The sequence below is a fragment of the Thermobia domestica genome, chromosome 1 (assembly GCF_964235325.1).
Source record: "Thermobia domestica chromosome 1, izTheDome1.hap1.1, whole genome shotgun sequence".
Classification (NCBI taxonomy): domain Eukaryota; kingdom Metazoa; phylum Arthropoda; class Insecta; order Zygentoma; family Lepismatidae; genus Thermobia; species Thermobia domestica.
In genome coordinates, this window is record NC_137454.1 from 55,921,452 (window position 1) to 55,939,086 (window position 17,635).

The 17,635-nt window shown below is 37.3% G+C and overlaps 1 protein-coding gene across 3 annotated transcripts in view; it reads left to right on the plus strand.

Moving 5' to 3' along the window:
* Axs (Abnormal X segregation) overlaps positions 1–17,635 on the plus strand; it is a 204,350-nt gene that overhangs the window by 54,648 nt on the left and 132,067 nt on the right. The window contains exon 1 of one of the 3 annotated variants that reach the window (XM_081757246.1): positions 13,185–13,491. The exons of 1 other annotated variant lie outside the window; for it this stretch is intronic. The gene's annotated coding sequence lies outside the window, so the exon portion shown is untranslated. Of the gene's footprint in view, positions 1–13,184; positions 13,492–17,635 lie in introns of those variants that run through there. One more of the 3 variants, XM_081757261.1, reaches the window with a different exon arrangement.

The window sequence follows — 17,635 nt, forward strand, 5'->3', positions numbered from 1 at the left end:
AATTACTGAACAACGTCGTTACGACGTTTGCGATATTGTATGTGGTGGCTGCATTGTTTTCCCTCCGAGGCCTCCCCCTCCAAGACTCCCACTCCGCAGACGACAGTGCAAGGGGTTGAAAGTCTTATGAAAAACAAACTGTACTTACTCTTTGTGACGGGTGGTGGAAGACTGAGGCTCTGTCACCAGTACAGTACAGTGTTTCCGTGATTTGACTAAGAAGGGAAGAGAGGAAGATTATACCCTGCGGGTGGCCCTGGGACAACAATTTTGCTTTGATGCGTTGTATTTTTAAAATGATCAAACCTGTGTTTTTTAGTTTTGGTACCTGTGTCATCGTTTGCGATTTTAAGGGGTGGAAATGGATTTGCTGGACACCCTGTATATTCATATAACTCGCACAGTAATTTTTATTACAGTTTCGTAATAGGCGTGATTAGTGCTTTCGATTGGTATATAAACCATCTTGTACTTCGATATACAATCTCCCTCTCTTTCCTTGTAAGATGTAATATACTGTCATTTACGAAAGGGGAACAAAAGTATCGAACTATAAAAGTGAAAGTAAAAAGAAAACTAGCTGTAAGTCAAATAATGTTTAAAAGTAAGAAAAGGCAAATAAAGGGAATTGAAATCCGATGCTGAGAGTAGTTTGTTATAAATTCTGCCGGTGACAGATTTTGTTGGTTGATAGATATTGATAAATGTTTTATATATTTTAGTAATGTTTTCAAAATTCCATTTTTTGTTAGTTGATGATAGTTACTTGTTATTTAATTAATTCCACAACCTTTTCAATAGCTTTTAAAATGAAAAAGTTTAAATTTGCCCTTTTTTGTGAGATACAGAGAGAGAGAGAGAGAGAAAACGGAGAGGCAAAAATATATATTTAGGGGAGTAACCTATCCAAACGTAAAAAAAAAGTCCCGTTTTTTCTAGTTGACGATTTGGTCACCCTAGCCTAGGTCTACCTAATGGTCGTCTTCCGTTTGGTTTTCCAGTCAAGACTTTGAAAGTGTTTCTACTTTCTTCCATAGCTACCTGACCTGCCCACCTAAGCCTCATAGACTTGATGACACTAACAATGTTTGGTAAACCATATAAATTATGTAGTTCCTCGTTATGAAGTTTTCGCCATTCCCCATTCCCGTTCCTCTTGGGTCCGAATATTCGCCTCAGAATCTTGTTCTCATATACTTTCAGTCTCAGAGTAAGCGACCGTGTTTCGCAACCATACAGAACAACAGGCATGATTATCGTTTTATATATTTTAAGCTTCAAATTCCTCGACAGAATTCGCAACGACAAGAGATTTTCAACTGAATAATAACACAATTCCCTGCTTTTAATCGACATTTATTTTTTTCGTGAATATGATTTTCGTCTGTTAATACTGATCCCAGATATTTGAAGCTATCCACTTTATCAAAAGTATTATTTAATATTTTAACGCATCCATTATTTGCCGTATTACGGTCCCGACGCTCTTCTATGTATTTAGTTTTCTTTGCATTTACTTCTAAATCCAAGTCACACCAAGCGTTTGATAAGACCTCTTTGTATGAATATAAGGGACAAAAGTAACTACATATTTTTGTTTGCTGTTTTACTATAAACAAGCGTGAAGTCTAAGATTTTTTCCTTCGAAAATGAAAAAAATAGTTTAATATTCCAGCAATTTACGCTAAAGAAGACAGATAAGTATTGAAAGTGAATGATTTGAGATTAATTTTTTATGCTCTCCGCCGGAAATCGAACACGGGATCATGTGCACGAAAGACACAGAGCTAGGAATTAGACCAGTTGAGTTGAGTTGATTTTGGGTTGAACGTCACGTTCAGCAGCGATGTTATATGAGACGTGGGTCTACTGATTAACGTGGAATCCGAACCATATGAGCTCCCGCCGGCAAGGAATTAGACCAGTGGTAAGACATTTTCTCCTTCGAGACTCGATGCCCCCCCCCCTCCCCAGCAAGGAATAGGATATTTTTTTTATTTTAAAAATAAAATCTATCCCACGAATTTTCATCTTTGTATTACAAATGTAAAATAAAATCTATTGACTTGAAACGACCGCCCTCCCCCAAACATTTAGCCTGGATGCTCTCCTGCTACCACCAGACACGTATTTGTTCTTTGCGAGTTTCTGTTTTGTGAATAACTTCTTTCTTCTTTCGTCTATATCTCACTTTCTCTATCAATTGAGTCAAGCGCCGGAAAAGATGGAATATATTGTTAGGAGGACGCTGAATTTATTCCAAAGAGCCTCTTCTTCATATAATTTACCGTTTTTGGTCGATGGAGACCAATATTGAAACACTAAGTACTAGTAAATTTCTACCAATTTCAGTTTTAGTATATAGATGGTATATTTACTGGAGACACTGAACCGATTACAGGGAACAACTTGTAGCTCTATATATTACATATTACCGTTTTTGTTCTATTGTGATCAAAGTTGAAACCGGAAAGATTGATTTCTTCCACTTATATTTCTACTTGAGAATTAACGGAGGAGATGGAACTGTTTTTGGAACAGTGAATTGATTATTTAAAAAAAAATCGCTTCTCGACATCTCTTATCGGTTTTGTTCTACGGCGGTCAACGTTCAAACCGGATGTACTATAGGGTGGGCCGAATTTATTTTTTTTATTTTTTATTTTATTTTATTTATTTATTTATTTATTTTATTTTATTTTTTTTTTTTTTAAATTTCGATTGGCCGGGTTGCGGAAAAGTTGCCTCGTGCTAGTGGTAGTCAACACACAAAATTTTGATTTTGTTTTGGTCAACCCCTTCCTTTGCCTCATCGGACTTGAATATTTTTATAGCTGCAGCTATGCAACCCGCACGACGCTGCGAAGAAAATTGTGCTGCACAGCTATAACCTTTGGTTCTTTTTCACACTGAAGCGCTCTGAGGCCGAAAATAAAACGCAAGATAAAAGTAAGGTGCGATATTGCTCCTAGGTGGTTAAAAATTATAATCAATTAGACGAAGAAACTATATTGATGTTTTCAAAACACATTATGAATAGCTATAGGTCATGAAAAATTGTTGATAAACCTTCCCTTGTATCTCTTAGTTCGTCTTCACACGTACACTCCGAAACTCCCCAGAACCCACCACGAGGAGGTGGCTGCAAATTGAGTTCCGCCCGTCCGCCAACTTGCTTCGGTTTTTGGGCTCATTTACACTTGATAGTCCTGCTGGGAATTCAATTTTTGCATTTTTTTTCTTCGAGTCTCTAATTTTGCCATAATAAAGCCTTCTCTTCGATCCATTCCACACACTAATGGTGACGCTTCTGTAACTAGTTTTATCATCCTCTCCATCGCTTGCGTATGGCACGAAAAACATCTAATTTCCTCAGAAGCTGTAGCCACAGTTATAATATTATTTTCTATCTGGCTCGAAGAAAATTCTCTTGTTAATAGTGGCTTGGTGATATCCGTTGAGAAACAATCGATCATTTCATGATATTTACTTGCGTTACTTTACTTTCGGAACAAATTCACATAGATTTGATCTCTTTCTTTGTCGATACTTTTTTTTTCTCTCTCTCTCCTAAAACTTGGAGGTTCTGGTTCCTGTCGGTGATCATTGCCAACAACAAGTTTTCCGGATGGGCAAAGTAAGCGCTGCAGATAATCACAATATACAGGATTCTTGTTAATTCCTCTGGAAGAAAGGATGCAGATCGAGCGAGTAGCCACAAGTGTCGCGCCCCGTTGGTGAGGGAGAGAATTTCGCTTTATTTCAAATCAAACTTGTGTAAATACTTTGTTGACATACTGTACAAGCCAACGAAATGCTTCTTCAGGATCTTCGGTGCAAACCTATAATCGGAGAATGCGAGAAGCTGTCATCAACCATCGGGACATGACAATTGGTCCAGACTTTTCCTTAAGAAGATCTGGCGCACACAAACCTTCTGAAACGGCTCGACAAATGTCCAAAAATATTGCTGATCATTACTCAAATCTTTTAACACCATTTTATCAGGTCAGGCCAGCGCCGAAACACACAGGCCGCTGGACTGTGTATAGAATTATAATGTTTCCGACTTATTATAAAACACTGCTTTACGTATTATTATTATTATTATTATTATAGTCGTGTACTACGTTGTAGGTAATATATTTTCTATTATAGCACAGTCGATTTCCAAATTACTTCATATTAGATTACTTGTTTAAAATTTTCTTTATAACATAAACAGATCTAAAAGAAATTGTTCACGACATACGTGAAAAAAGCTGCAATGGAAGGTCGACAACATATTTTTCACGCTATATAGGAAGTACATAAATTGAAACATAAAAATACAATTTTTCGTCTAACTGATTATAATTTCTAACCACATAGGAACAGTATTGCTCTCACATTTATCTTGCGTTATATATTCAGCCTCAAAGTGCTTCAGTGTGAAAAGGAACGAAAGGTTATAGCTGTGCAGCTCAATTTTCTTCGTAGCGTCGTGCGGGTTGCATAGCTGCAACTATAAAATATTCACATTAGTTCATTTTTACCACTTCCGGTTTTAGTAGAGTAATATGGGCAGTGGCGTATTTACGATTTTGTTTCGGGGGGGGGCTTTGCCTGAAAATGTGAAAATTCTGCAAGATATTTCATATACTTTACTATAGTAAGTAAGATTTCGGGGGAGGCTTAAGCCCGGAAGCCCCCCCCCTAAATACGCCACTGAATATGGGTCGAGATGTCATCTTTTCTTGAGGCGCTGAACCAATTCGAAGAAACTAATTACTTCTCGTTATCTATTATCGTTTTTGTTCTATGACGAACCAGATATGGTTGATATCTGCCATTCCCGCTTTGAATAGAGGCTTAACAGAGAAGATGGAGTTATTGTTGAGATTTTTAAAAAAATCTCGATATCGCTTATGGTTTTGCTCTAATATCTGTTGACAGACAAACGGACGAATAGCCGTTCTATAAGATTATTGAGACTTATATGTCAGGAGCGTCATTTCAGATTTTGCTTGGGGGGGCAAGACCCCTTGATATAAGTAAAATTTCGCGTTTTTCACTGATTTACTACTATTGTATTGATAAAATCTATATATATATCTCAAACTCAGGGGGGCAAATGCCCCTCCCTGCCCCCCTAAATGAGGAAGTCTAAAAATGTAGACGGTGGAAGGAAATAGTTAATTTCGGAGAAGCGCTAGTCATATCGTTCGAGCATATAGTCTGAAACTGGAACAAGGAAATAATTAAAAGTACATCATTTAAAATTGTATGCTATTTAAAAATTCTTAATGTTTAATCACTGGGATGTCTCAACTTTGATTAGAATTTTCCTTTCAACTAAAAACCTTGTTCAAACAGAGGCAGATCTCGAATTGAAGCCTAAATTACTATTCGTCAGTTCGTGTATCTATTTAGTTGCTATCAACTTCTACATTGATTTTTTTTTTTTTTTTTTTGGTTAAACTTCCAAACTATGCTAAGCATAAATGTCGGAAGTATTACAGCTTTCTCTGTCTGTTTGTGGATAGATGTCAGTGCAGAAACGGTAAGAGATATTAAGATGCGGTTCTTTTCCCAATGAATTCAGCGTCCGAAGGATAGGATTCATATCCTTCGTAAACTCTTTATTCAAACCGGATGTAATTCAAGTTAGTCATTTCTGGTTTCAACGTTTATCACCATAAAATGATAACAGATAGCGAGAAGCGGTGCTTTTGCAAACGATTCAGTGTCTCCGGGCAACGCACTATCACTATTCCGAACACTTTTTCAAAACCGGAAGACACTGAAATTTGCTAAGAGGCAAAACAGTAAAAGATATCGTGATACGTGTTTTTACAATGGATTCAACATCCCAAGAATAATCTCTCCATAGATAAAAATGATATTAGATAGCGATAAGCGGTATTCTGCGAACGATTCAGGGTGTCAAGAGACCATATGGTCACAACCTGCAATACTCTATCAAAACCAGATGTGGTTGATATTTATTGATACTTCCGGTTTCAGTACTGATTTCCATAGAGCAAAAACGGTAAGACAGGGCTATATCAAAATGCGTTTTTTTTCTATTGATTCAACTTCCCGAAAGTAGGTTTCGCCTTCTACATTAATTATCTATTCAAACCAGAAGAGGTTCAAGTTAACACTCAGAGGTGGTCGACATTTATCGCCATATATCAGAAAGGATAACGCATATGACTTTCTGATATGAATTCAGCTCGGAGGAACAGGTTATATCCTTGATATTATTAATCTATTGCAACCAGGAGTTGTAGATATACTCATGCGCGCCGACTACGTGGGTGCTCCGGGGTTCCAGCACTCACACAAATAATCTTGTGAATGCGGCGCACCCAAAAGACTTTTTGTTTGATAGAAACAAAATAAGAAATGTTTCTCATTTGCCATTATCAAAAAGTAAGCAATTAAAACGGTTTGGGTACAAAACCTCGCAGCCAAAACCTCGCAGACCAAAACCTCGCCTAGTCAAAACCTCGCCTCCCAAAACCTCGCGGCCCAAAATCTCACCGGGCCGAAATCTCGCCTGGCCAAAACCTCGCCGCCCAAAACCTCGCGGGACAAAATCTCGCCTGGCCAAAACCCCGCCTGGTCAAAACCACACCGCCCAAAACGTCGCGGGCCAGAATCTCGCGGGGCCAAAACCTCGCCTGGTCAAAAGCTCGCCGGCCAAAATCTCGCCGGGCCAAAACCTCGCCTTGCCAAAACCTCGTCTTCCAAAACCTCGCGCCCCAAAATATCGCCATACCCAAGATCTCGCCTGACCAAAATGTAAATGTTCCAACAGATGATAAGGATGATGGTATAAAAGACGCTGTTCCAGAAGAAGTATTACGGCTATTTGACCAAGTCCCGCGATACCATATGAAAATTCTATTTCTGTATTAGAGGATTTCAATGTGAAGGTAGGGCGACAGGATGTTTTTAAACTGGTTATAGGGAAAGAAAGTCTGCATAAGAAAAGTAATGACAACTAACGGGGTTAGTTTCGTGAACTTTGGAACATCCAAAAATTTAAAATTTTAACAAAAATCTAATAATATTTATGAAAGTATAAAATAATATATGAGTTTTTATGACGTCCCTTGATTATGTCCTGTAGGTTAAAGGAGACGTAGATGACCAGGATGAAGGAAATGATCGAATAAAGAAAGTGGGAGGAAATGGGAATAACCCGAGAAAGCCAACGCACACGATGTTTCGTATCTTCTTTTTCTTCTTCTTCTTCTTCTTCTTCTTCTTCTTCTTCTTATTATTATTATTATTATTATTATTATTATTATTATTATTATTATTATTATTATTATTATTATTATTATTTGTAATGTGGAATTGCATATTAAGAAACTCATTGGGTAAATTTTAAAGAAAAGTTTCATTTGCGACGAGGTTTTGGCCACGCGATGTTTTGGGTGGCGAGGTTTTGGCCCGGCGAGATTTTGGGCGGCGAGGTTTTGACAACGCGAGGTTTTGGCCCGGCGAGATTTTGTCCCGCGAGGTTTTGGGCGGCGAGGTTTTGGCCACGCGAGGTTTTGACCCGGCGAGATTTTGTCCCGTGAGGTTTAGGTAGCGAGGTTTTGGCCACGCGAGATTTTGGGCGGCGAGGTTTTGGCCGGCGAGATTTTGGGCGGCGATGTTTCGGCCGCAAGATTTTGTCCGTATCCCAATTAAAACATTGAGATGGAAGTTAAAATTTGTAACCTCTAAAACATGATAGTCTGTTAAGCGTACGCAGGAATTTATTTCGGGGGGGGGGCTGTACAAACTCCATATGAGGGTATTTTATATTAAAATTTCTAAAATTGCTCCTAAATTTAGTCTAAATTTACACAAAAGTCGAAATTTCGAGGGGAGGTCCGGACTACCAGGAGCCACCCCTTGTGTACGTTCATGGTTTGTTTCAAATTTGTTTGTGCAAAGCAACCAAGTAACACACTCACCCCTTCCTTGGTTGTCTTTGGTCTAGTCAAAGGAAGTCCCCACAATAAAAAATGAACTATATTGTGAATAGAATTGAGCACAGCCCTTTATGAAAAGTGTTCATAGAAGATTTTAACTAAAAGGAAATCAATCAAAAAAAAATCTCGAGATTCTCCTGAAAACATATAACACGTCCCGCCATTGATATGCACCCACATAAATTTTGGAAAGTCGGCGCCGTTGGATATACTACTGGTTTCAGTTTGAGTATTGAATTGCCATAGTTTCGCACTGTGAACTCCTTATCTTTTTTAACCAAGAAATTTCAGTCGGTCTAGGCAAAAAAGCTGATAAATATTTTTTTTTACTTTTCTCCTAAAAAGAAAAATGTTATCTTCAAGTGAATCTGTAGTAGTTGCATGAAATTCTCACAGGTGTCACCAGAGAACAGTAGTGAGTTTCAAATAGTTACCAAGATTTGTTGTAGATGGCAGTGTCGACGCAAGTTTTCGTAAGAATTTGATTTGAAATTGAATTCCGTCAGTTCTCACATGAATCAATGTAGTCAATGTGAAAAAGATCATATAAAGAAAAGAAAATACGCAGAACAGACACATTGTATATTGTCTTGTTCCCTGTTTATTTATGTTCACTAGTGGAATAAAATTATAATGTATACGCTGAAACGTTTAAAATAGTATTCTTTTCGGTCCATCAAACTTGCAATTTAACAAATGAGAAGAAAACAATATATTTATTACCCTAAATCACAGTAATATAGAACTATGAAATATTTACTAATCCTCAGTCCTGTTTGTTATGACTATGCAACGTCATTTTTGCTTTTAAACATAAGACCTTAAGGAACAGGCTGTTTTTTCCAGAAAATGTATTCCGAGGAGGCAAAATTCAAGTGTGAAGGCTGCACTGGGACACTGCTTGCTGAAGAACATGTCCAGCACATGAATGGCCTGTAATTGTAATTTAATTTTTCGTTGCTCCAGGCAAGAGATGGTGGATAACTGTGGGGAGGGACAAATTCTACAGAAATATACCTAGAATAAACACTGTTAAGAATATCTAAGGTTGATTGCCACAGAAACGAAACATCGTCAATGTCCCGAACCAACAGATCAAGTACTATTCACCTCCGTAATATCTAGCTACATACGAGTATTAAGTTCCAAGTATTTTCTCATTCTACGCTATTACCCCCCCCCCCCTCCCATTAGAATTTCAACTAAAATACTACGTATACCTCACTTTTACACTTTTGAAGTAATCAAAAGGAAAATGGTGTTAATCATGAGAAAAAGTAAATTGTGAGAAATAAGGAACTCGAAAACATTGTACCGTCATTACCTTTGAGTGGTAGTTTCTCCCAAGCCTTCGGCTTGTCTACAAATTGCCTGCAGTCTAGAGACATCTCTTGGCGTCAGATAGGACGTACGGAGATAGCGACTGTGAACTATTAGGAATTATCTTGACTGAGACTGAAGAGTGTTGCTTTAATAAGGAATGAAGAATATTCTTTTTTTTTTTTTTTTTTTTTTTTTTTTTGTCTAAATGCTCATGCAACCCTAACTCTTACATGTGTTAAAGTTTGCATATTAGCCTTACTCATAGACGAAGTCTCTTGGTGTAGATATCAGGAACGGTTATACTCTGTATATGTTGCATGGTTGCGCAACCGGATATTTTTTTAATACTAAAGATTTTTTTTTTAAATATTAGTGTTTCAGTAAAAATAAACCTTTTGCTCTTGACAAAGATGGCGTGTGACAATGAAAACTTGAAGCATGACCCACTGAACCACTACCCACCGTGACTCACGACCCACTGGACCCACGAACCACCGTGACGCACCATGACCCATCATGTACCGTGACCCACTCTGACTCACCATTCACCATGATCCATTCTGATCCACTGCGACCCACCATCCACCAAAACCCATCGTCGTGAACTCTGACTCATGATCTACGCTCTCCTCTCCACTGACTAAAGAGTTTACACTTCTAATAAAACAAGGCTGTGAAATGATTCCTAATCGGAGTTTGAATTTCTACGATCAATCGCTCAAGTACCGCTCTGTTACAATGCCGGTATATCTGACCTTTACAATATATAATGATAAATTTCTCATGGGCCATATTGCGATGAATTTCAATTTAATTATCATATATAATTATTTCCTTGTTGAATTACAGATACTTTTCAGTGGAAAATAGCATGGAAATCTCAATGTAAGTAGGCCAATGTAAAGAAAAAAAAAAACAGTGTGAAATTCTACTGTGTCTCGAAAGCCAAGTAGTAGAGTAAGTTCTATCGCTACTGTTACAATTGTACCGTGTTATGCAAAAATGAACTAAGCGCCAAACTTTGAAAATCCACGTAAATACAACGATTGGTTCCTGATAAGCATTAGAACGTTTTGCACAATCGAAAAGAGAGGAAAACCAATACCTTTCCAAAAAAAGAAACATAATTTCACTGTTGATTACGGCTACATTAATGCTGGACATCAACCTTTATACGTAATTTTCTTAAAAGTATGGAAGTGGCGCTTAGTTCGTTTTCGCAGGACACGGTATAATTATAAATATTATGGTCATATTCAGCCACTGATCAAAGGGTAAGCCGACACAGAAAAAAACAAACTGGAAAGCGAGTAAGTCTTTCGGGACCTAAGTCTAATGGAAACCGATAGGTAGTACACAGATCATCGAGCGTCACGTCACCACGCATCGCTTTACCGACAAGCGTGGTTGATTTTGCTGTCATGACCGGTTTTACTGTCTCTGTGAGACCTTCTTCCATAATTTCTCAAACACCGAATATTCTATTCGGAACAATCTTGGTAGGAATCCTGCGAATTTGAAAGGATGTATAATTTTGTCGAAAGAAGAGGAACGCTGTCTTCAAGCAAAATCATCTTAATAATCCTTCAACTACAACCTCCATCTCTTAAACTTCAACATCCAGAACCACCACTGACTCAGCCATGCCACAACTTTTCTTATCAACAACCTATGTAAAGAAAATTCAATCTTCACCCACAGCTACTTCAGGTCCTCTATGACCAACGAGATGCTCCCTCATTTAATGCTTATTGCAATTGAAAGAGACTTATTTTCAAATATTGACAAAGATCTGGTAATTAATGAAATAGCCAAATCAAGCGACGAACTGAAATTGTTATTAAAATAAGTACTGTAACGTGAAAACTATTAATGTTATAATATTGTATTGATTATTGATCAGTTTTGTGTTTCTAGGAAATGTGTGTTTTACCTTTTTGAAACTTGCAGTTGTGGAAATATAAAGTGTGCTGTATAACTATAATTCATTAATAGGCTGAACAGAATATCACATTTATATTTTGCGTATGTATGATTTCTTTGGTGTGTAAAAAAAACTTCATTTAAATGTAACATTTTAAACTTTGGTTGTGAGTCTGGTTTTAGTGGTAATACGGAAACGGAACATTAGGGGGTCTACAGAAAGTAAGGATGCGCACGAGACGAGTCGAGACAGAATTTTCCTGACAAAATTCGAATCGAGACACAGCTATTCCAATAGAGAAGAATACATTTTTCGAGTCGAGACATCACTTTTACAGCACATTTTCGAGACGAGAAAGCCTCAAATCTTATCTCGTGCGCATCCCTAACAGAAAGTTACTTGCTCATTTACATTTTCCTAACAGTAATTTACAATTTAAATGTAAAATCACGTTACAAACAGTTTGGGGGACACAAGCAGCTATCAGTGCCAGGGACCCTCGACTTAGCCAGTCCGGGTCTGTATCGAAGTGCTGTAAACGGCAAAATAATTTACACATCCATTAGAAACCATGCAAGTAACTAGATATGATACTTACCTTAGCATTTTTTCGAAAATAAGTCTTTCAAAAAAAATTAAAATTTTCAAGCCCTGGTAACTTCGTTCGTATTCATTCGAAACCAGTCGTACTATGCTCATGGTATCCAACGCTAAGGTACTTTCGATGTGCGTTATCCTGTGAATCTCCGTTGTGCTGTATGTGTGTTAGAGGCTTCCAAACTTTGGATGTTTGTGATACTATAACATGCTTAGTTTGCAACATTGAAAAATAAATGTGATATTTTAAGTTTTCGTTTGACATGTTGATTTCAAACAATCTGACTTAGTGCCATTTGAAAAAAAATATAACTTTATATAGGGTTGGTAATACTGTTTGTTGGGTGTTTCTATTTAAAAGATGGGGGCCGCGGTGGCTCAGTGGTAGAGCGTTCACCTCTGGTGCTTGGGGTTCGATCCCAACCCCCGCCAAGTGAACTTTGTGGTGGACAAACACCGTGTGCGTGGGTTTTCTCGGGGTTCTCCCGTTTCCCCCCACTTACTTAATTTCATTCATTACTCATCATCACCGTCTCCTTTAGCCTAACCGGCATAAGCGTGGGACGTAAAACTCAAAGATTTCATTTCATTTTTTTTAATAGATGCAAGGATGTCCTTCTTCTTATAGTTGCTTTGTGCAAAGTTTTTTTTCCTCTTTTAGGTTTCTTCATTATCACGGTTGGGTATAATAAATCTTATAAATAGTACGCCCTATATATATATATATATATATATATATATATATATATATATATATATATATATATATATATATATATATATATATAGGGCGTACTATTATTGTATATATATATATAGGGCGTATTATATATATAGATCCCCCATTTGAATTGATATGTAACCTAAATTAACTTAGAATTCCTAGAGTATAAATCCGAGTCAAGTTTCTTATCAAACCGCCCTAGCAAATACAATTTTCCTTTATTTTCTTGCATGATGACATATTCCTTCAGTACGCACAGGAAGTCCCTATGACTCGATCTAGAACATGTGAGTTTGTGGTGTACAACATCGTGTCCGTGGGTTTTCTCCGGCTTCTTCCGTTTCCTCCCACAATCACATTCCACCAATCCTTTCATAATTAGTCACTTTAATCATCCGTCTCCTTTTCTCTAAAGAGCATAATCCTGGGATGTTAAATTAAAAATTTCTTTTTTTCTTTCTAAATAGCATTTAGGCTATTGTGTAGGCCTAGTTCTTTTTCATTTACCGTCAAGTTAAATTTAGATTACTTTAACGCTGTATTTGACGGAGCTCGATATGGATTTGTACTTGTCCTATTAGCTTGCGTTCGCTCTGACTTGTGCTGCCATCTAGGAAATTTCACATGAACTTTTTGCAACAAGTGGTGACAAGGATAGATTTGACGTATTGCGTATGCGTGCATGTCATGGCTACATCCCAAGAAAACGTGTGCGAACCGTATTTAGTGAGAGTAAAATTAGTCTCACAGACCAACAGTGTCTTCCGTATCTTCATTCGTTGTCTTCTGTACTCTTAGTACACGCCGTCGTTTTTACACGTAAGCACGTGCGTGTCTATTCCCCCCGCGGCTTAAATCCTGAAGGTCGATATTCCGTCAGCACGATTCAGATGTGAAAAGTGAAAGTAGGCGTAAAGTTTGAATCTGTAAGCAGAGCTTGGGACAAGGTAAGTACCTATTATTGACGTCTTATTGTCTTTTTGACCGACTTGATTTCTTAAATGTAAAAACACATATATATTGACATGACGTTAAATTCTGTTTCGTAAAGTATTGGAATGTTTCTCTAGTGTAGTTCTGTCGGTATTTACGAACGTGTTAGCAGACGATATTTGAATCATGTGTCATTTAACAATGTAAACAAATCCATGCAGTTGTGTGTGAATATGAAATAATGACGTGCATTATTTTCTGAAGGTGACTTTTGGCCCTCATAATACTCGTAAAACACAATATACTGCTTGCTGCATATCACAATGCGTGCATCTGTTGAATAGGTGCCAAATAACTGCACTGGTTAAGTAATTTTTCTCAGAGTCTGAGGATCAGTACACTCAATTTTGCAAATGCAATAATTATATACTTAAGCAGAATATTTCCTTTTGTTCCATTGTGTGAACATATAGGGCCTAGTACATTATCATTTTGTTTGGTAAACAATCAGTTCTGTTTAAGCTGCTGCAGTGGCGAACAGAAATATCTCGTGCCAAATTCATTAAACCTTTCGATGCAGTGTTCCAATTGGCACTGGATCTGTAGATCGTTGTTGAGGATTGGATCTTCGACAAGTTCGGATTCACACTTTTCAGTTGATTTGAGGGCGAATTATAGAAAAAAATAATACGTACCATCCACAGCACTAAACTTCCTTGCTCTAATGCTGCAGTTATTATGCTGCAATCATTTATGAAATATGAACAGAAAGTACTTTTTCGGAGAACATCATCTACTAGTACAACGACCAGGGCTGTAGTCGAGTTATACGTAGTAATCGTCAGTTTAATCTTAATCATTGGACTGATAGTAGTACAAATATCCCCTGCCGTGGTCGTCGTAGCGTGGGACAAGGGAGGACAGTTGCCCGCCCGGTTTTTCAAAGATTATTCAGTTTATTTTAAAACATACCGATTTAGTCTCTCATACTGTAGTATCAAATATATTTATATTAAGTACTATAGTGATGTAATTGTTATTCACCGTAGTTATGAGGGATATGTGCGTAAATAATTTTATATGGTCTATTGTCAAATTGCGCGATTGTGCAGTTAAGGTTCCGCTCTTTTGCTCCCTCCCTGGAAAAATCCTGCAGGCGTCCTCACCTTCTGCTTCCAATCTTATAGCCTAGTACTTTTATTTCGTTCATACCTATTTATTTATCAGGTCATGACTCCAATGATACCTGTTTATTTTTACTATCCTAATCTTAGTCGCTGTTCAGGTATATTTATCATACGATAAAATCGAGATAGAGGGAGAGGAAAAATAAAAAAAAATGTCAACTCTGTCAAAGTTCATATTTTCATTAGTGATAAGTCAGTACGAATGTTTGTTTAATTGGTATTCGTATTTCCACCTTACTCCTCACTTCTGGCACATCGGAAGTGATTTTTTTCCCCCTTGCAGTAGGTTTGTTCCTACCCATTTACAACCAACACCCATTTACGTTAATCGAAGTTGATCTAGTTAATATCGCGAAAATAGGAAGCATAATATTCTTTTAGACTACAAATTCATGTCGCGACTTTGTTTTAATGAAAGCTTTAATATATGAGTTTTGCATTGTTCATTTTTTAAAATGACTTCTCTATTGTCTTTTATGCCAATTAGAGATGTTCATAAAATAACGTATAGGCCTACCTTGTGAAAATTTTAGAACTACAGAAGTGATAACAACCTTTCTGGGTTCCTCAGAAATGAACAGATTGTCATCTGTTACGTTTAATGAAATATTAAAGTACAAAATGTTAGCTGAGATTTTGTTCGTTGAAGTTTAGTGTAATTTTTCAGCAACTAGGCTGAGACGTGAGCACGGTTATACCAAAATATTCCAAGTTCGTCCTCCCTTTTCCTTCCATCAACATACGAAACATTTTCCCTAATTCATATCCCCATCTACGTTCTTATTTTATATTTCGCAGCGTTTACTTCTTATTAGAATAGTTCCACTTTTTCGACCACATTGTATAAACGTAATAGAGCCGTTTAGTGAGAAAATCGTGATCTTGGATTTCTGTTTTACAGTAAACAACTGCTATTGCATTTTGCTGTAGGAGGAAAGTTCGCAACACCTTCCCAACTGGAGTGTGTTAAGTTTCTAGAGTTTGTTGAAGTCTGTTCCTTAGAGACGAACAGATGGATGATATCCAAAAACAATTTCTTAGACATGTTTGAAACTTGTAAATTCGTGGAATTATATATTCATTTCTGTTATAAGAATCTTCAGTTATCGTTGCATGATAGGAAAGACAAAAAGTCCGCTAAAAATTCTTCTCTTCTGGAGTTTTCAAAGGAAAATTACGTGGTGTATTGGACAGTTGTTAATGGAGTATTTACGTACAAAATTCAACAAATTAATAACAATATTGTCCGAAAAATAACTCTCCCCTCAAGTAAACTATTCTTTCTGGAGCTTTCCCAGAGAAATTGCTTACATCACATTTTAGGGTTTGAGTTAAATATTAATTTTGAATTCCGAACAAAATCATAAGAGCAGTTATGGACAAAATCTCTTCCCCCACCCATCCCTTACATAATATTATCGGATGTCATTTAGAATCTCCCCCAACTCGTTTCATAACTCCACAAGCAAATACCTTGTTTTTGTCTAAATTGTGATAAAGGTAGAAAACAGCGAGCCGTACAGGGCATCTAGGGTATAACCCTCTTCACTTGCTCAGCTATATTTTTTGAAGTGACACTGGAGATCTTATATATGCAAGATTGGGGGAGAAACAAAACTACCCATGTTATTTAAAAAGCTTTAAGTCTGAGTTGGTCCAGATACGTCCAATAGTTGTCTATGGCTTCTATCCGTGTGGTGTAGTGGTTGGTGCACGTACTCCCGGATTGGATTCCCGAGGGGTTAACATTGAAATTTGGAAACATTACGTTCACGTCCAAGTCTCATATAGCTTCGGTGCTCATGTGATACGTATATGCAGATATTCAATCCTCAGTTTTAGGGAACATTCGGAACGTTTATTTCCACGTATTTATTTTACTCTAACTAGTGACCATTGGGCCGCCCATAAGGGGGGCAGCCACGATAAATATTTGGGTCGCCGACTCTTTCACAGGGGCGTGAAAAAATTTGGTTTCTTAATTCTCTTGTTTCAAATTTCCCGACAGCGACAAAATAATCATAACTTTTTCAGAGATTAAATGAGGGGCCCCCTCAAGCCCTCGGCCCGCTGTACATTATAGGCTAAAATCTTTCTTAATTAAAAGCTCTAATTGTTTCCGTTTAACTTTTTTTTTTTTTTTTGCCTACCAACCACCCCAAATTCCAAGCTATATTTTTTTATACAGTTCTTGAAAAACTTATACACAATTTCGCATATAGCGACAGTGGCGTAGGGAAGGGGGGGCCCAGAGGCCCCCCCCAAAGAGGTCCGACAATGTACTTTGGTACTTTGACGTTTGTAATTTTTTTATATATTTTTATGTTTATGTATTTCTGTGTTTGTAATGTTTCTATATGTACCTATAACAGCACTTGCCCCCCCAAACACATCCTGGCTACGCTACTGTATAGCGACATCTATTAGGATGACTATTTACTATTAAGAATGAGTGTTTAATACCTTTTATCATAAGGGATTCCTATTCCCCTTTTATTTCTACAACCAACATTATAGATCTCTTAAGCAAGGTTGTATAACACCTTTCGTAATTAAGTTTAAAGAAGGTGGATTTAGGGAATTTCGAAACACCCTTTGGTATCAAAAATAAAGTTCAGTCCATTGATAATATAGGAATCTAACGACTTTTGAATTATTTTATAAAAATGGAATTGGTAACAATACTGACGATCATTTGCTGCGCTTGACTTTGAATCCCTTAACTCTAGAACGGTCGGGCTGGGTCTGTGAGAGCCATCTATTAATATTTTAAATAAATTTTTCAAGTTAAAGTTAGCAGTTTGAGTTGTATACCTTCCTGAAACGCCTGATAAGAAACGTCAGTCTCGCAAACCAGTTTGATTTATTGTTAGTTTGCTTTTTATAGAGCTAACATTGTGTGGGCGTGTCAGACCCAGCCCGATCGTTCACGTAACTTTTTTCTTTTCTTTTTTTTTTTTTTTTTGGTGTC